The sequence below is a fragment of the Geotrypetes seraphini genome, chromosome 7, assembly GCF_902459505.1.
Source record: "Geotrypetes seraphini chromosome 7, aGeoSer1.1, whole genome shotgun sequence".
NCBI lineage: Eukaryota > Metazoa > Chordata > Amphibia > Gymnophiona > Dermophiidae > Geotrypetes > Geotrypetes seraphini.
In genome coordinates, this window is record NC_047090.1 from 145,555,987 (window position 1) to 145,576,021 (window position 20,035).

General features: G+C 45.6%; 1 protein-coding gene across 3 annotated transcripts in view; it reads left to right on the forward strand.

Moving 5' to 3' along the window:
- Positions 1-20,035, forward strand: part of LRRC9 (leucine rich repeat containing 9) — a 584,298-nt gene that overhangs the window by 360,416 nt on the left and 203,847 nt on the right. The window lies entirely within an intron of this gene.

A 20,035-nucleotide genomic window follows, 5' to 3' on the forward strand; every position in this document is an offset into this window, starting at 1 on the left:
GCCACCATTCTAATAGACTGGCCACATAAACATGCCAACAGAGCAATGGGGCATTTTGTAGAGCACTGCTGTGAACTTCACATAAAGTGTGCCAGATATTCATCTCACCATATACCCCTTATAATTTATGGTGAGCCCTACAAAACTCCCCTAAAACCTACTATACCCACCTGTCTTCTACCCCAATGGCCCTTATGGCTGCAGGTGGCACCTATATGGCAGTATAGTAGAGTTTTGGTGGTTTTGATGGACTCATACTTAACACAATAGATGTTGTAGTTAGAGTGGCTTATGGGTCTGGCTCCTCCTTTCTATGGTTCACTAGCCCACCCACCTGGCTACTTAAGATACCTGTGTGATGTTGTACTAGAATTTCCCATTCTAGATGTTGCTGCTCCAGCGACAGGTATATACTGTTTCATTCAGAGTTTTGGAGAATGGGAGGGGGTTAGTGACCATTGGGGAAGTATGGGGGGTCATTACTTAATCCCTCCAGTGGTCAGTTTAGGTACCTTATTGGCACTTAGACTCTTTTAAAAAGAGGTCTAGCCTAAACTCACGGCAGCTATTCATCATGGGTAGGAGCGTAGGAAGATTGTTCCTGCCCGAGTTCACCAAGGGGCTACCAGGGAATTGAAAGGTATGCAGGGGAGGCAGGAGGGAGGTAAAAGTTGTCACAGTCAGCTGGGACAGGAAGCAGGAGGGATCCCTCCTGTTCCGGCCCACCGCTGGACTACCAGGTGGAGGCCTGCAAGGCATCGGAAGGGAGGGAGAGAGAGGGAACAGGGCAAGGAGCGAGGGGGAACAGAGTGCAGAGCCTGGCAGGAAGGGAGAGAGGGAGTGGGGGAGAAAAGTTTACCTTGGTTTATATTCAGGTCATCTTATATTCAAGTATATATGGTATATTCTTATGTTCTAGGTGTAGGTCAATTTGGAATGAGAACAATAGATATAAGATGAAGAAAAGCAGCAAATGCTTATTAGCAAAAAAAAAATAAAAAAATCTTGTTTTACTACTATGATCAGATTTTAGGGTTTTAACCACTGGTTCTTACTTTCTAATTTCCTTCTGCTTTTATTGTATTTCAAATGTATTTTAAATGTGTAAACCGCATAGAACTTCATGGTTTTGCGGTATATAAATAAACTGTTATTATTATTATTATTATTATTATTATTATGATAGAGAAAAAATAAAGCTAAAGAGATATTTTATGTTGGAAAACTTTTGAGTTCTTTTTACTTAGGTGCTCTGATGGATTTAGCACATGCTAAATGCTAACAAGCCCATAGAAATAAAATGGGCTTCTTAGCATTAAGTGTGTGCTAATTGTTAGGTAGAGTGCCAGTACTATCTGAATCTACAGCAGATGAGATAGGTAGGCTGACTCATTTTTTAAATAAAATTGAGAAATCAAATGGCAATTTTCTTCATAAATGACAAGTTAGAGGAAAAAATTAATACAGAAGCTGAGGAAGTTGGGAGAATTATTTTTGAATCTTTTTCTTTGATATCCTTTAATTGGATGAAACAATTGACGAGGTCCTTGAATGAGATCCTTTTGCTGCTTAAATCCAATCCCTTCTACCTTTTATTTTGCCAGATCTGATCTGATAAGCTTCTTGATTGGGTGATGGATTTGTTAAATGGATATTTTTAGGAGGGGGTGGTTACTCCAAGTTAAAGCCAGGGCATCAGAGTTGGAGTCGGAAGTAATTTTGGGTAAAGTTGGAATCAGAGTCAGGGTCAGTAAACATATACCAACTCCGACTCCAACTTCAAAATAAAATCTTACAACATAATAATATTTGGTAAATTTATCATTTAAGTATATTTTCATCCTGGATAGAAAGTTATATTTATCAGAACTGTAGATCCAGAGCAAAAAATGTAAAGCCTAATAATACCAGTTGAAGTCAGACAGTAGAAATACAGTCAAACCTTGGTTTGCGAGTAACCCATTTTGTGAGTGTTTTGCAATACGAGCAAAACATTCTCGCAAATCTTGTCTCGCAAACTGAGTGTTGACTCGATTTGTGAGCACCCCCCCCCCCTCCCGAGAACTGGCATCGCTCCCCCCCTTGCTCACATAAGTCCCACCCGTGCGAACCGGCACCCCCTGCCCGAACAACTTCAAACTTACCCCCCTTATCTGGCACCGGCACGCAGCCCACAGGACGTACCAGTGCCGCTTGAAGAAGTTCCTGCCTCTGCTGGCCTTGAGCATGCATTTGTGCATGCTCAAGGCCATCTAGTTCTCCCTCTCGCCGGTTCGAGTAGGGGGAGCGATGCCGGTTCTCGGGGGGGTGGAGCAGCGCTGCTGGTCTCGGGGGTGGGAACGTATCAAGCGAGTATCCCTTAGTTCCTATGGGGAAACTCGCTTTGATATACGAATATTTTGGTTTACGAGCATGCTTCTGGAACGAATTATGCTCGTAAACCAAGGTTCCACTGTATAGAGGAATCAGAGTCAGATTTGAAGGATTGGAATAAAAAAATAAGAATAGCCTTACTGGTTCAGACCAATAGTCCATTTAGCCCAGTAGCCCATCTTCATGGTGGCCAATCCAAGTCACTAGTACCTGGCAAAAATCCAAATAGTAGAAACATTCCATGCCACCATTCCAGGATAAAAGCAGTGGCTTCCCCCTTTTCTGTCTCAGTAACAAACTAAGGACTTTTCTTCTAGGAAATTATCCAAACCTTTCTTAAAACCAGCCACATTAACTGCTCTTACCACAACCTCTGGCAATGCGTTCCAGAGCTTAACTATTCTCTGAGTGAAAAAAATTTCCTCCAATTAGTTTTAAAAGTATTTCCCTGTAACATCAAGGCCCGGATTCTGTATAGGACACCCGGAACAGGTGTCCTATACAGAATCGGGCCTACACCTGTCTAAAATGAACCCAATTCTGTAACCGACATCCATGTTACAGACACTGGTTACAGAACTGGGTTACTGAAGACGTGGCCGTTATACTTATCGTGCAAAAGATCTCCCTGCCACGATAAGTATACGGTCACAAGTCCCCTCCTTGAACAATCGCGGCGACAGGAGGGTGCCCAACCCCTCCTGCCCGAAGACCCCATACGAATGATCGCGGTGGCAGGAGGGAGCCCAACCCCTCCTGCCCGAAGACCCCCTTTACAATCGCGGTGGCAGAAGGGAGCCCAACTTCTCCTGCCCGAGGGCCCCCCCCATGAACGATTGCAGTGGCAGGAGGGTGCCCAACCCCCTCCTGCTGGAAGGCCTCCCAACCCCAGACCCCCCTGCTAACACCCCATACACACTAACACCCCCCCCGGACCCCCCTCACTAACATCCCACCCTCCTTAAATTTGCTGCCAGAAGGATCCCCCGCTAACACCCCACTACACACTAACACTCCCCAGGATCCCCCCCCCCCAAACTAACCAAAATGTTGGCCGGGAATGCACCGGGGAGGGGCCTAAGGGTGCGTTTCCTACCCCGTCATGTGGAGAGGTTCCGTGGGCGGGAGGTTATAGTCAGCGTCTGGCTGACTGGCAGTCTGAAGATTTTCAAGTCTGGTCATTTGAGGCAGAAACTCCTTTCCTCCATTCAGCTACAGTGTACATTGCTGGCAGGCAGGCACTTCAGAGACTGAGAGTACACCTCCATTATTTCCTATGGAAACTTCGGGGGTGTTCTGTAGAACTCTGTAAAGCTCATTTTTGAGAATTTCTGAGGGTAGGGTTCAGGTCTCCCACCTCTCCAAACCCCAAATTGCTATTTTTTTACTTTTGAAAAGTGTTTATTTTTAGCATTTGTGGCATGAATTTTCTGGTAGTAGCCATCTTGATTTCTGCCTTAATACTAAACTAAATTAAACCTTAGGTTTGTATACCGCGCCATCTCCACAAGCATAGAGCTCGGCACGGTTTACAGGGTTAGGTTGAAAAGGAGCTACAATGAAGGGTTATAGGAAAGGAGCTAGGAAGATAAAGAGGGACAGGGTACCAAAGAGCGGGAGGTGTTAGATTTTTGAAAAGAGCCAAGTTTTCAGGTGTTTGCAGAAGGATTGGAGGGAGCTTGAAATTCTGAGCGGGGATGTGAGGTTGTTCCAGAGTTCTGTGGTTTGTTGAAAATCAATTGGAATGGACTCCTCAGCCCCTAATCTGTCAACTACATGTACAGATTGTGCCAGATTGGAACTGGACCAGCGTCCATGTGTCACAGCATGCTGGGGGAGGGGGCGGGAGCTTCGGGCTTCTCCTCTGGGTTCTCCAGGGCTGGTGTGGTGGCCTGGGTCTGTAATATGGGCAAAAAGTCTCATCCAGGGGCCATTCTGTACATTGGCACCAAACGTCTGCATACAGAGTCTGCGGACTCCTTTGGTGCAGCATGGACGCCTCTGCAGGGCCTTGGGGTGTGAATTTTCCACGGATTTTATTTGGCTCCTCTAAAAAGCATATACTTCGGACCCAGCTACTTTGAAGCCTTCTCATCTGGCTATGACTGATCAGGACTGCATTAGTTGTCCTTTAAGCCAGTCACTCCAGTACCAGAGGTCCTTGTGCAGGAGCCTTCTCATCTGGCTATGTCTGATCTGGACTGCATTAGTTGTCATATGGATATGATGCCTATCCTCTCTTCTGACATTATTTCTACTTTGAATCCTGCTGATATCCTTGTCGGGACTAGTCAACACGATATCTCGGATCCTCCAGATTTGTGTGAGGACCCCACCATCCGCAGACTTTTTAAGTCTGTCTCTGTCCACCATTTTATTGCTGATGCCTTGAAAGAGTTTAAATTGGACTCCCAACCTTCTACGTTACAGTGTTCGGTCATGGACCATTCTAATGTGCTGTCCTCTTATTTCCGCCCTACTTAGAAACATAGAAAAAAGCAGCAGAAAAGGGCTATAGCCCACCAAGTCTGCCCATTCCAAGTATCCCCTCCCCTGAATTTACTCCCTTAAAGATCCCACGTGAGTATTCCATTTTCTCTTAAAATCTGTCACGCTGCTGGCCTTTATCAGCTTATTGATCTGGTGATGGAGCAGTGAGATACCTCGGAAAGCTCTTTCTGGCTCTCTCAAGCTATGGCTAGCCTTTATCCACTGGCTCCTGGTTTTCAGCAGCTTTTTGAGCATCCTAAGGTGGATTCAGCCATGGTGCAGGTTATCAGGTGCACTGCCCTCCCTAGCGGTGGAAGTGTAATGCTTAAAAATTCCCAAGTTCGCAGAGTGAACATTATCTTGAAAATGCTTTTTGAGATGGCTTCTTCAGGTATCAAGGCTGCAGCAGCAGCCTCCTTTGCAGCACATGCTTGTCATATGAGATTGCACCGAGTACCCTCTGTGGAGGAGGATGCCTGTACCCAACTAGTGATGGAAGGTGTGGATTATGTGGCGGATTCCCTTTATGATCTCATCAGATTCTCAGTAAGGTCTCAGCTTATGCTGTGTCAGCATGCCAGACTCCTTGGATCTGTCATTGGGCTGGGGACTCTGCCTCCAAGGGCACTTTAAGTAGACTTCCTTTCAAGGGTCAGCTTCTTTTTGGGAAAGGTCTAGATGACTTATGGCCAGTGTTGCTGATCACAACCCTATGTCTCTCCCTGTGAACAAGTCTCATCGGACTTTGGGAGGGGTCCACAGTATTTTTCATCCCTCTTACAGATTTTGTTGGGGATCCTTCAGCTCTTCCACCCAGGGATACTTGCCCCCTTACAATAATTCAAATTCCAGATATCCTCAAACGTCCAGCTCCCATTCTGCTGCTGCCCCCAAAAGCCCAAATAATGGCAGAAGTCAGGCAGGGCTTCCTTATATCGGGGGCCAACTCTCTGTTATACCAGGAGTGGGCTCGAATATTCTCAGATCAATGGATGTTGGACATCATCCAAGAGGGGAACAAGATAGATTTCTGTTCCCTCCCTTCAGATCTGTTTCTGGACTCTCCGGCAGGTTGGCCGGAGAAGGAGTCAGAAGTCTGCACTACTCTGCAGCGTCTCTTGGACATCTGAGCGGTAGAGCCCATTCCAGACGTCAAATCGGGCTTTGGCAGATACTCCTTATACTTCATCATGCCAAAGAAAAGTTTGGAAGCTGGGGTCACATGATACAGCCTGCCTGAGCAGATACGTGTGAGGAGAGCTCTGATCCCACACGTCTCAAATCAGCATTTTTATCTGCCTTTCTGCATCCCCTCGGGGCACATTCTTGACTCGGTGTAAGGGAAGAGTCTTTGCTTCTACTGGGAGCCCTTTGTACTGCACAGACACGCCAGGTATGCCTATAAAATCGGCACGAATACCCAAGGATAAGCCCTCCTCAACCTCCTCCAAGATGGCGGCAGACCATACAACATTCATGATCCCGGCTGGAGACTGTATCACAGACATCACAAAATCTGTCTCGGCTGCCCTAGCAGACCAGTTAAACAAAATCCAATCGGCAGTTGACGAGATGAATAAGAAGTTTGACTCACACAGCTGATGGCTAGCTGAGGTGGAGCAGCGGGTGTTCGACCAGGAGGACACATGCACGGGCCTGGCGCCACAGATGTATGAACTACAGAAGCAGTCTTCCGACCTTGCCGAAAAACTGGAGGAATATGAAAACCATAACAGGCGTAATAATCTTCAGATAGTGGGGCTGCCAGAACAGGTGACTGACCAGGACCTGTATAAAATTTTTAGCCAGTGGCTCCCTGAACAGCTGGGCCAGGTGGCTGGCGAGGCCGCTTCACCTGCGAGCGGGCTCACCACATTGGAGCACGACCATCGAGAGAGGGGCGAGCGCGCACGACCATTGCACACTGTGTCAACTGGAGAGAAAAGGAGCTTCTCCTTAAAACGTTTCGGAAGGCGGGAGCCCTGGAGTACGATGGCTCTAAAGTTCTGGTCTTCAATGACTATTTCACACGAGTAACAGCGCAGCGCAAACTGATGTCTCCATTCTTCACAACAAAGGCATCCAATTTGCCTTAGTTTACCCGGCGAAATTGAGAATCTGGCATGGGGGCAAAACTGTTAATTTGGCCACAATGGAGGAGGCCTGAGTTTTTGTTGAGTGTCTCCCTATCTAACTTCCAACGCACCTGCTCTGCCATGCTGATGAGTACTTTTCGCTTGAGCATGGCTTTCTTTCCTTGCAGACCCAGAGACTTCTTGTCTGATCTGGGAGCCCCCGAGAGGCTTGTTTGCCTGCTGTTGCCTGGGGGGCCCCCCTCGGGTCTGATACCTACCTTCCTGGGCTGCTATTACCATCGCTGCGGAGCTCGTGCCCACCTTCCTTTTTTTATTATAAATTTAATACTTAACAATAGATGATATCAAAGAAAAAGGTTTCTTATACAAAGTTTTAAATACTTAAATGACACAAAACAATCTTTTTCAAGCCCACAATATTGGGGAGACATGCTGCTTTTCTTCCACATATATAAAGGAAAACAAAGAAATGGGTTGAATTCATGTGAATCCTAATCATTCCCTACTATATGGGACTCTGACATCCTACCATTTTCTCAGTAATGAATCATTAAAGACAAAAAAGGAAAAAGAAAACTCACTTCTGTTCTCGAGCTAACAAAAATTGTTGCAATTGAATGGGATCCCAAAAGACATATTCAATGTCTTGTATCTTAACAAGACATTTGCATGGAAATTTTAAATAAAAAGATGCCTCAAGAGCTAGAACTCTTATTCTTAATTTCAAAAATTCTTTCCTTCTTAATTGCGTAGCTCTTGAGACATCAGGAAAAATTCTAACCAAATCTCCACAAAATTTGGTCAGCCTATTTTTAAAGTAAAGTTTCATTATCAGCATTTTATCTGTCTCACTCATGCATGTTATTACCATGGTGGACCTACTCTGGATAACATCCTGAGTATCTTCCAAAAACTCTGTCAAATTTATTTCATCTGTTACCAGGTGGTCCACCTCCTGGTCAGATTTCTTTTTCTTTTGCGGAATATAATAACAATTATTTATTGGGAAATTTTCCACATTGGATAATCCCAATATTTCTTTAAAATATTTCCTTAACAATATTTCTGAAGATAACAAATGAGTCACTGGGAAATTAACCAAGCGGAGATTCCTCACTCTATGCATATTTTCCAACATTTCCAGTTTGGAATGTAACACCGTAGAATTCTTAACAGCAGATACTGAGACAGCTTGCAATGTATTACTTTCAGTTTCAACCACTCCTAATCTTTTATCCAAACAACTTAAATTAGAATCCATATTCTCAAACTTTTGAGCCACAGAATATGAATAGTCCAACGTTTGTTTCACTGATTCTCTGAGAAACTCTTCAACTCTAGAGATACCTAACCACAAATCTTTAAGGGTAATATCTTGTTTTTCCACTGCTTGTGGTTGCTCCTCTACTACACCTGTAAATTCAAGTGGTTTAGGTATTTCAGTAAAAGCCAATTTATTTGTCTGAGTAGATGATACCACAAAACCAGTAGAAGTAGCGGGAGTTATATTCCCACTACCACCAGATATTGGATAAAGAGGGGGTGTCCTTTTGAGGGGACTCAACGATGCTCCGGATGTGGGAGAATTCGAATCAAGTAAAGTTTGTACTGGAGTTTCTATAGGAAATGTCGAAAGCTCTTAGGCTTGATTTTTCTTTTACCCATAATATCAAATTTAAAGTTTATACAACCTGAACTCCCGCTCCCCGGCTCCACGTTGCTCCAAGGGGCACGCCCCTTCGGCCACGCCCTGTGGCTGCGGCCATGGCAGCAGGCTCAAATTTAAGGCATATCAAAGGCAGGGAGGACAGACCCGATGACGTCAGGGGTCCGTCTTCCAAAGTGCCTGTTCGATTACAACTCTGGGCTCTGCTGCTACTGCGGGCAACACGGGGCAGCGTCAAAGTTCTCCTCCAGCGTCCAAAACAAAAGGCAAGTAGCTCCCAGTCTCTCTGCAGCAGCAGGCTCAAATTTAAGGCAAATCAAAGGCAGGGAGGACGGACCCGATGACGTCAGGGGTCCGTCTTCCAAAGTGCCTGCCCGATTACAACTCCGAGCTCTGCTGCTACTGCGGGCAACACGGGGCAGAGTCAAAGTTCTCCTCCAGCGTCCAAAACAAAAGGCAAGTAGCTCCCAGTCTCTCCGCGGCAGCAGGCTCAAATTTAAGGCAAATCAAAGGCAGGGAGGACGGACCCAATGACGTCAGGGGCAATGTTCCCTCTAAGCTGAGCACATGAGCGATTGCTCACTATTTTCATTGGCGTCGCTCATAATTTTTCTCGTGTCGCTCACTATTTTAAGTTGAAAGATGCAGCGGCGGCTCTTCTCAAGATCCCCGACTGCATTGTACTTCCAATGCAGGTGGAGATCGTGAGAGGAGCCGCTGCCACATCTTCAGTGGCTTACTAAGAGGGGGGAGGTCCGCCCCGGGTGCAGCCTTAGGGGGGGGTGCACATCCGGCCAGGTCCGGAAAATGATCGATCGCCAAGGCAAAGTGAGTCGATCGCGGAGCCCATCCCGGACCTGGCCGGCTGTGCACCCCCCTAAGGCTGCCGTCGGAGAGGAAGTTCGGGCCAGCCAATCGCTGCCTGGCTGGGCGGAACTTACTCTCCGACGGCAGAATTGACGTTGGGGGAATGCTGGTCGGCCCAACGGTGGGAAGCAGAGAGAGCTTGGGCAGCCATGGCGGTGGCTTTGAACACTGACCCCAGGGCTCAGCTCTTAATTAATGGGGGGCTCACGAAGGCTTTTGGATTCCTCTTAGCTATTGAGCCATTAAGATCCAGCAAGCGGAAACTATATGAGGGATCCAAGTGGGGGGAACGGAATGCAAGATAAGTTTGTTCGCAGATGATATCCTGCATTACTTGGCCAAGTTGATTCTCATTTACATAGGGCCTTGGAGGTGGTTCATAACTTTGGTGCTCTATCTGTTTTGCAGGTCAATTGCAGTAAATCAGAGCTATTTCTTTTATCGGGGGGGGGGGCCCCCGAAACCGTGGCATGCTTTATTACATATTCCTCCTTCAACTAAACCTATGCGCTATTTGGGCATCTACCTGAGCACCGATAAGGCCACATTCTACAATGCTAATGTCAAACGTCCCCTCGAGTCTATTGGGAGATTGTGTCGGGCATGGCAGGAGCTTCTGCTGGGGCTTTTGGGGAGGGTGGCTTTGATAAAAATGGTCATGGTTCCTAAGTTGTTATACCCCCTGCACACTATGCCCCTTTGGCTTAGTCGCTGGGATGAAAGACAGTTCAAAATGGTTATTTCTTGGTTTATTTGGAGATCACGGACATCCCGGATCAGTCTCGCTAAACTCACCCTGGATAAAGATCTGGGAGGCCTGCATGTTTCAGATATCCGGTTATATAATGTAGCAGCGCTTATGCGCTGGATTCATGAGGGTTATACTGGTAGTGCCCAATACTCTCCCCCGGGATGGCTGGAGGGCTGGAGTCATCCTTTTCAGTTTCTTAACCTACTCCATTCCCAATCAGACTCTACTCGTCACTATCAGACCTATTTCCAGTTTCTGCAGCCCCTATGACTAGCTTGGAGATGGTGGAGGCTTAGACAGGGCCTGAGCCCTGGGGTGTCTCCTTTTCTGAGTGTTGAGGGTAATTCCCAATTCACTCTGGGCTGGAGTCAGTCGGTATTCAGGGATTGGACGACCAGGGGATGTGTGGCCATGGAACACTTGTTGGAAATCTCTGCAGATTTCCCCTCCTTTCAACAGGTCCGGGATGCCTGGGGCTTACCTCATTGTTATCTGTTCTATTTCCAACTCCGGCACTACTTGGAAGCTGAGCACCGGGGACACGAAGGGGCCTGAGTTAATGGGCAGCTAGAAATACTGCCTTCTCGGCTACCCCCGGTCTTGCTCAACATTCTGTCTCATTAGTATAGGCTGTTGAAGTCCTCTCTCTCTTTGTCGGTCCTTACACCTCTACGGGTACAATGGGAACAGGATCTTGGGTGCAGCATCTCAGAGCAGTAGTTCTTGGCCTGTTTTCAGACCTTATACTCCTTTACTAAGTCTGCTGATTATCAGGACCTCCAGTATAGGGTCCTACATAGAACTTATTTTACCAGACAGCGAGATATACACTTGGGACTTTGGAACAGCGACTTCTGCGTTAAGTGTAAATGTCTGGCTGGTACTTACCTTCATTCTTTCCTCGAGTGCCCCAAATTGTGCATTTGTAGGAAGGTCTTATCCCTTTTGGAACGGGTAGTGCGGCACCCCGTTACTTGGGATTATGGGACCCTTCTGTTGGGCTTTCAGGCTCCCCTTCAGGACCAGGGCTTTAAGATCCCCTATTGCCGTTTCTTCTATAATGCCATCCTCTTGGTTAAGAAAATGATTTTGACCTACTGGATGTCAGAGGATGTGCCCCTGTGGAAGAGTAGACTTCGGGAGCAGCCCAAGTTGAGATTCGATCATATGCTGGTCTCCGCAGCTGGCCAAGCAGCATTATGTCACCCTGTGGGAGCAGCTGAGGAATTTGGTGCCTTTTTGGAGGGATGGAAGGCTGTTCCCGCCTTCATCTTCTGCTTGATATTGGTCTAAGGTCGGGTCTTGTTGATTCTTTGGTACCTTGAGGATGGGGGGATTTGAGATTCATGTAGGTGCACATGTTAAGGTGTTTGGTGTGGCTAAGAGTGTGTGTATGGCGGTGTGCAGATTGCATGGCAGTCTAGGGGTATTTACACAAAATGGTGGAAAAGCACTCTACTTGATGTCTCAGATTCTTTCTTTTCCTACATTTTATGCTACTTGCCAGGAGCGGTGCCCAGTCTTTTCTATTTTGTTATAATGTACTTCAGGACTTCCTGGCTAGGGGACTCTATATTGTGCGGGTCTCACTCCTTTGTTGCAATTTCTCTGTATATGGCTGTTTTTGTACTTTATTGCATTTTTTACACTGTTCGGTTGTGATCTTTTTCCCTTTAAATAAACATAAGTTAAAAAAAAAAAAAGAAAGGTTTGGAGGACTGGAGACCCATTCTGGATCTCAAGTCGGTCAATCATTTCTTGCAGATTTCTCATTTCCACATGGAAACTGTGCGCAGTCATAGATGATGTCTCTCCCAGGGAGTTTCTAGCATCTTTGGATCTCACAGAGGCTTACCTCCATATTCCAATCTACCCGGAGCATCGCAGATTTCTTTATTTCCATGTTCTACAACAGCATTTCCATCCAGGTCCATCCTTACTTGGATGACTGATTGATCTGGGCTTGATAAGAGTGCGAGCGAGCGGTGGAGACGATGGAGTCTGCTACAATGCTTGGGTTGGATTGTCAACTTTAAGAAGAGCCAGTTGGCGCTGTCGCAGACCTTGGAGTATCTGGGCCTTCTCTTTGACACTGCAGGGCTGTGTGTTTCTTCCCTAGTCATGCAGACTGAAACTTAAGAAACAAATCAGAGATCTCTTGGGTCTTCTGGATCCCACAGCCTGGCATTATTTGCAGGTGCTGAGGCCCATAGCGGCCTCCCTGTAGGCGGTCCCCTGGCCCAGAATGCACATGCACCCTCTTCAGGAGTCCTTCCTTTCTCAGTCTCTGTAGCATCATCCTCTTCAGAAGCTGCTCCCCTAGATGGAACCAGCTCGCAGTAGTCTATGCTGGTGGCTTCAGGGGGAGGCTCTCCACAAGAGCAAGCCTCTTCGGATCACAGAATGGATCACTCTCATGATGGATGCCAGCTTGTTGGGCTGAGGTGCTCACTGTGGGTATTGCTCCATTTGGGGGCAGTGAACTCCACATCAGAAGCATTGGTTGATAAATTATGTGGAACTTTGGGCTATTTGGCTGGCGTTACTCGCTCTCCAGCCCACTATGGAAGGGAAAGCAGTGCAAGTGTTATCCAACAACGCCACAGCAGTAGCGTATGTGAATTGTCAAGGGGGCATAAGAAGCACTTTGTTGGGCCAAGATGCTTGCATGCTGTTTTGCTGGGTAGAGTTATATTTTCTGTCTCTATCTGCGGCGTATGTGTCCAGAGTTGACAACATACAAACAGATGTCCTCAGTCATCAAGTCCTGGACTCAGGAGAATGGTCCCTCTCGTGAAGAGCATAAGAATATCCTTACTAGGTCAGACCAATGGTCCATCAAACCCAGTAGCCCGTTCTCACGGTAGCCAATCTAGGTCATTAGTACCTGGCCAAAACCCAAGGAGTAGCAATATTCCATGCTACCGATACAGAGCAAGCAGTGGCTTCCCCCATGTCTTTCTCAATAACAGACTATGGACTTTTCCTCCAGGAACTTGTCCAAACTTTTCTTAAAACCAGCTGCGCTATCCACTCTTACCACATCCTCTGGCAACGCGTTCGAGAGCTTAACTATTCTCTGAGTGGAAAAAAATTTCCTCCTATTGGTTTTAAAAAAGTATTTCCCTGTAACTTCATCGAGTGTCCCCCTAGTCTTTGTAATTTTTGGCAGAGTGAAAAATCAATCCACTTTTACCCTTTCACTCAGTATTTTGTAGACTTCAATCATATCTCCCCTCAGCCGTCTCTTTTCCAAGCTGAAGAGACTTAATCGTTTTAGTCTTTCCTCATATGAAAGGAGTTCCATCCCCTTTACCCTCTTGGCCGCTCTTCTTTGAATCTTTTCTAGTGCCATTATATCTTTCTTGAGATAAGGAGACCAAAATTGAATGCAATACTCCAGATGAGGTCGCACCAGGAGCATTATAGCATTCTTAGTCTTGTTAACCATCCCTTTTTTAAATAATTCCTAGCATCCTGTTTGCTTTTTTGGCTGTCGCCGCACATTGGGCGGAAAGTTTCATCGTATTGTCTATGATGATACCCAGACCCTTTTCTTGGGCGCTAATCCCCAAAGTGGACCCTAGCATCCGGTAACTGTGATTCAGGTTATTCTCCCAATGTGCATCACTTTACATTTGTTCACATTATCGTGCGGCGCTGGAGCCATTCACTGATGGATTTGATGACTTAATGGATTTGATGACTTCATCCAAGGTCAGGCGCTTCTTCAGTCGAAGAACAGAGCGGGTAAGTTTAGGTCTGGACACCTTGGTTTAGCCCATCTCTGATCAGCCTTTAGTTGTTCGTTTCATGAGAGGCTTTTGATGAAACCTTTCAAGCTCCTCACTGTGTCATGTGATCTCAACACTGTCCTTTCCCAGCCTATGGAATCTCATGAAAGCCATGTGAAGTATTTGATATGGAAAATTCTACTTTTGGAGGCAGTCACTTCAGCCTGCAGGGCCAGTAAGCTTCAAACCCTAGTAGTTGATCCAACTTAGAGAAAGTATCACCATAACAGAGTAATTTTGTGCTTATATCCTAAGTTCCCTCCTAAGATAGTGTCAGAATCCCATCTTAATTAGTCAATTGTCTGCCAACATTTTTCCCAAAGCCCCATGCCTATCCTGGTGAAAGCGTACTACATACTTTGGACTGCAAGAAAACTTTGGCCTTCAGAATCTATTTGGGGGTTCAGAATCCTGCTCCTGAGTAAAACAGCAAGGGGTGATACAAAAAAGTACTTCTGAATCCTTGAATAAAACTGGTAAAGTACTAACTTCCTATTTAAAAGGTAGCAAGCAGAAGGAACAGATCTTAACAATAATTGATGAGCATGGTAACAGCTTTAACAAACCAAAAGATACTGTAGAGTAGAACAATATGTAAAATGTTATAAAGCACTCTATACATCTGGAAACCCTTTTGAAAATTTGGCTAGAGACGATTTTCTATCTAATATATGATTACCAAAAACTATACCTGAAGATTGTCTTCAATTAGATTCTGATATCACAAATCAGGAAATTGTTAAGTCAATGTCTGAATTACAAAAGGGCAAAACACCTGCCGACCATAGAATTCTGTGATGCTTTTAAAAACTTATTAGTTCAGTACCTTGTTAAAGTCTATACAGAAATGCTATCTTCTGAAGCAGTAATTGGCACCATATCAGAGGCTGTCATGATAGTGCTACCCAAATCAGTTCGCAGTTCTACAGAATTGTCTAATTATAGTCCATTATCTCTTATAAACATAAATGGAAAGATATATGCAAAAATTATTTCCAATAGATTATCAAGATGAATACCCAGATTAATTCAAACTGACCAAACAGTATTTATTAGCAATAGTCATTCTTCTAACAGTGTTAGACTCTGTCTTCATTTAAAGCAGATATTCAAACAGCTTAATAAGCCAGCTTTCTCGGTTTCTAAGGTCACAACAATAACCAGTGTCAGCACATAGGGTTACATTGCCATTGTACAATATAAACAGGTATGTGCAGGCTCATACTTGATTTTGTGCTGCTTTGAACCTGTCAATATTATATATGTTTATCTTTGTAAAATTGATTTTTATACTACAAGCACCCATTGCATAAAAATCCATTCTGTTACATCTACTTCGGAATTCGTACGTATGGTGATCAATCCATTTCTGTAAACTGGACTTGCAGAAGTGAGACTACTTACAACTTTGAGCACCTCTTATTTAGAGTCAGAGCACAGTGCACCCTTTAGTTTTTCTTCTGCAAGCAAACTATGCAGAAAGGTGTTTCTGATCTGATCTGTTCTGCTTTGATTTTTTTCTTTTTCTCATTCAAAGTTCATTTACTGAGGCTTTTGTGCCTGGAGACCTTATTGTTGGGGATTCTCTGCCTGGGAAAGGACACAGTTTCTGCTGAGCTGGACTGCAGCTCTGCAGGGCAAGCCTTCGGGTGAACCTGGAGATCCAGCCTGCTGTGTGTCTTCTGGGTTCAGGGTCCATTCCCCTGGGAGCCAGTTCACATTTTGAGTTTCTCAGTGGCTTGAGCGCAGACTGTGGGCACCCTGTGTAAGAACCCTTGGGGTATCAGGGCGCTGGCTGCGCATTTGCCCACCACCATCGCACTTTGAGTTTCTGTGGGGGTGGAGGTTGGGGTCGGTCTGATTGGAAACCCAAAGATCTCTTGATTTGGAGGTTTTCTTGGAAGTATATGAAGCAGAAAGTCCTTTCCTTCTTTCCAGCTTCACAGAAAAGCTACGGGCAGGCACCAGCCACAGAACTGAGTACAGCCCCATTGATTCCTATGGGAAAATTGAAGTGGGTGAAAAAGTCTCATTTTTAAGGATTTAAGGGTTATGATTCAGGTCCTCCACCTCCAAAACCCCTTTTTCAGTGCTTTTGAATTTTTAAATAAGCCTCCATGGGCCGTTTTTGGTGCGATTTTACTGGCAGCTTCCATCTTGGATTTCAATCGATCTTTTTTTAAAAAAGCCTCTATCTGCCTCAAACATCCCCCCCCCCCCTCCCAATTTGGATTCAGATCATCTAGGATGGAATCCTCAGGGGGTGAGGATGAGATTTTATGTTGAATTTGTGCTGCATGTCCGGCGGAGAACAATCTGTGTGCTGCGTGCCATAGTGCATGTGAGGGAGGGACAGAAGCCTTGAGCATAGCCCCATCCTTGTCCTCCAGGGCTGGTAAATCACTATGGGTCTGTGAAATGGGCAAAAAATGTCACCCAGGACTCTTGTGATGAAGTGAATGGTCGTGGCATCTGGGGACCCCACAAGAGCCCAGTCGGAGGATCTGCAGGCTTCATTTCCTTCTCCTACATTAGGCTTATCCCTGGAGTTTGTGAATCTCGTGGAGAACCTTCCTTACGTGGGCAGGATAGGTGGCACAGCCATTGACCCAGAGAGTGTCATCCCCCCACCGCGGTGTCTGCTTCTCTTTTAAGCAAGCCAGACCCTAGCTCCAGTGATCTTTCAGAGCAGGATTGGAGGTCAGACCCCATGCCGCCTTTGTCCCAGGACTCTGATGCCGTCCTAGATGACTCTGGTTTTCTTGTTGGATTCGGTAATCATGAGGCTTTCCTGGTTCTGGATTTAGCTTAGTTCTTCTGGTCTAAATCGGGGCGGTGAAGTCATGTCCCTGATTTAGACCACAAGAACTAAGCTAAGTATTAGCTAACTTAAAGTATATTATACTAAAAATGATTATTTATTAAACTATCTAATGATTTAACTAATTAAAATTTACCTATTTAAAATTTAATAAATTTATTTAAAAAATACTCTTTGATCCGATGAAGATTGAACACTTAAAGCTTAGAGTAATGAAATCATTTAAACTCTGAGTGGTGTTGCTGAGGATCTTCTAAACCAGTGGTCTCAAACTCAAACCCTTTGCAGGGCCATATTTTGGATTTGTAGGTACTTGGAGGGCCTCAGAAAAAAATAGTTAATATCTTATTAAAGAAATGACAATTTTGCATGAGGTAAAACGCTTTATAGTTTATAAATCTTTCCTTTTGTCTAAGTCTTAATAATAATATTGTCATTTATAGCTAAAGAGACATATGATCAAGAAACTGTTTTATTTTACTTTTGTGATTATTATAAACATACCGAGGACCACAAAATAGTACCTGGCGGGCCGCATGTGGCCCCCAGACCGCGAGTTTGAGACCACTGTTCTAAACTGAATAAGGGTGTTATCTCATAGGGTTTATAAAGTTTCTATTCCCTATTATTTGTGGCTCCTACTACTTGGCATTACATTCAGGTGTTGGGCTCCATGGCAGCCACTCTAGAGGTTGTCTGCTGGGCCAGGGCTCACATGCGGCCTCTCCAGGACTCTCTTTTGTCTCGATATTCTCTGCAGAAGCATCCTATGCATATGCAGCTCCCTTGGACAGGGACTGCAAATATCAGCCTGCACTGGTGGCTTCAGAATGCATCCTTGTTGAAGGGCATGCTTCTCCGGATCTCGGAAAGGATGACTCTGATGGCCAATGCCAGCCTCTTTGGCTGGGGAGCTCATTGCAGGGACTGCTTGAATCAAGGCCAGTGGACTTCCCATCAGAAGAAGAGGTCCATAAACTGGCTGGAACTCTAGAGCTCTAGAGAGCATCTTGGAGGGAAAGGCTGTAAGAGTGTTCTCTGACACCACGATGGTGGCATATGTGAACACAGGGAGGCACCAGAAGTACTCTCTTACACCTAGAAGCTCAGATGCTCTTTTTGTAGGCAGAAGCCCACCTTCAGACTCTTTCCATAGCCCCTGTGGCCTGAGTGGAAAATGTTCAGGTCGACTTTCTAAGTTGGTAGTACCTGGATCCAGGGGAATGGTCGCTGTCCCACCAGGCCAACACTGGGGCCAACCCATGATGGATTTGATAGCTTCTGCCAAGAACTTGAAAGTCAAATGCTTCTTCAGTCGAACAGAAGATCCAGAAAGCTTGGGTTGGATGCGTTGGTCCAACCCTCCTGCGCAACAGTCTCCTTTACCTCTTCCTACCTTGGCCCATGGTAGGCCAGGTCATCTGCAGGATTGCAACTCATCCAGGCCTAGTGATCCTGATAGCTCCTGACTGGCCTCGCTGGCCGTGATATGTGGATCTAGTATGGCTTCAGCAATACAGGAGCCTCAAGCTGCCTCTTCATCATGGACTCCTCAGTCAGGGGTAAGTCCCCATGGAGAACCCATAGTGCTTTGGTCTTACGGCATGACTGTTGAGTACACGGCCCTGGTTTGCAAGGGATATTCAGATTTGGTTATTGCCACACTGCTCTAGGCTAAGAAACCTACTATGATGGCCTATGCAAAAGCCTGGAAGGCTTTTTAGCAATGGTGTGCAAGGGACCAGGTAGAGCCGCTCTAAGCTCCAATTCCAATCATCCTGGCTTTCTTTCAGACCATGCTGGAGAAAGGCCTTGCTGTGGCTTCCCTTAAGGTGCAAGTGGCCGGACTTTCTTGCTTTCTGACTCAAAATTGCAAGGATTCGTTGACGATTCATCCAGATGTGACCAGATTCCTCCTCCATGGAGCGCTCCGGTTAAGGCCTTCACTGTGGTGTCCATTTCCATCTTGGAACCTTAATGTTGTTCTGAAGGGCCAAATTAAGGCCCCATATGACCCACACAAGGATGCTTCCCTTTTGGATCTCCCTGTTAAAGACTGTGTTCCTGGTGGCAATTGTTTCGGCACAGCACATCTTGAAAATGAAGGCTCTCTCCTGTAGGGAGCCCTTCCTCAGGATCACTGACAGGGGTGTCACTGTTCCCTCATTTCTTCCAAAGATGGTATCGGATTTCTACATAAACAAGGAGGTTTCCTGCCTGCTTTTCTATCTTCATGATCTGACAAACAGGATAGAGTATTGAAGAAGCTGGATGTGCACAGAGTTTTGCTTCAGTACTTGGACAAGACCAATGTTTTCCGTTTATCAGACCCCCTGTTTGTACTCACCAGTGACTCCCGTCGGAGCAGGATGGCATGCAAGGCCTCTATAGCTAGGTCGATTCACATGGCCATTTCTTCAGCGTACATTGTCTGTGGAAAACAGCCGCCAGTTTCTCTCAAAGAGCATTCAACTAGGAGTGTCATGTCTTCCTGGAAGGAGTCTCAGGCAGTTCCTCATGCAGAGATTTGTCAAGCAGCTACTTGGCCTACTCTGCATACTTTTTCTACATTTTACAGAGTAGATGTGGCAGCTCGTGAGTTCACCACTTTTGGGTCCTCGGTCTTGCAGGAAGGCTCTTCTTTCCCTCCCTAGATGTCTGCCACTGCTTTGATACATCACCATACGTTTGGACTCCGGAATAGATGTAAAAAAATGAAAGAATAGGTTTTTACCTAGAGAATCTTCTTTTTGTTAATCTACTATGGAGTCCGTATGACCCGCCCTCTGTATATTCTGTTTCACCTGCTTTCTGCCTCAGATGTTTCTGTTTTCCAGGCATGTACTTCTTCTTCTGTCAGCCAGATGGCTATGCACAAAGAAATCCGGTATGAGTAAATGTATTCCTCAGCCAGTGGCTCCCTTATTGTTTGTGCCAGTTGCACACAGCAGGTTGTTTCTCTATGGTTGTTTTTCAATTGCTATGTTATGTTGTTCTTATTCTTGTTTTCTAAGTTATAGAGCAGAACAGAATTGTATGAGGAAGGTTCACTGTACCCCTCCTTCTTTGTATTCTATTCCAATGTAGCTCGATTGCTTTGGGACATAACTGGAGGGTGCACTATGTTCCACCTCTATATGGGAGGTGCTCAAAGCTGTAAGTATTCTCACTTCTGAA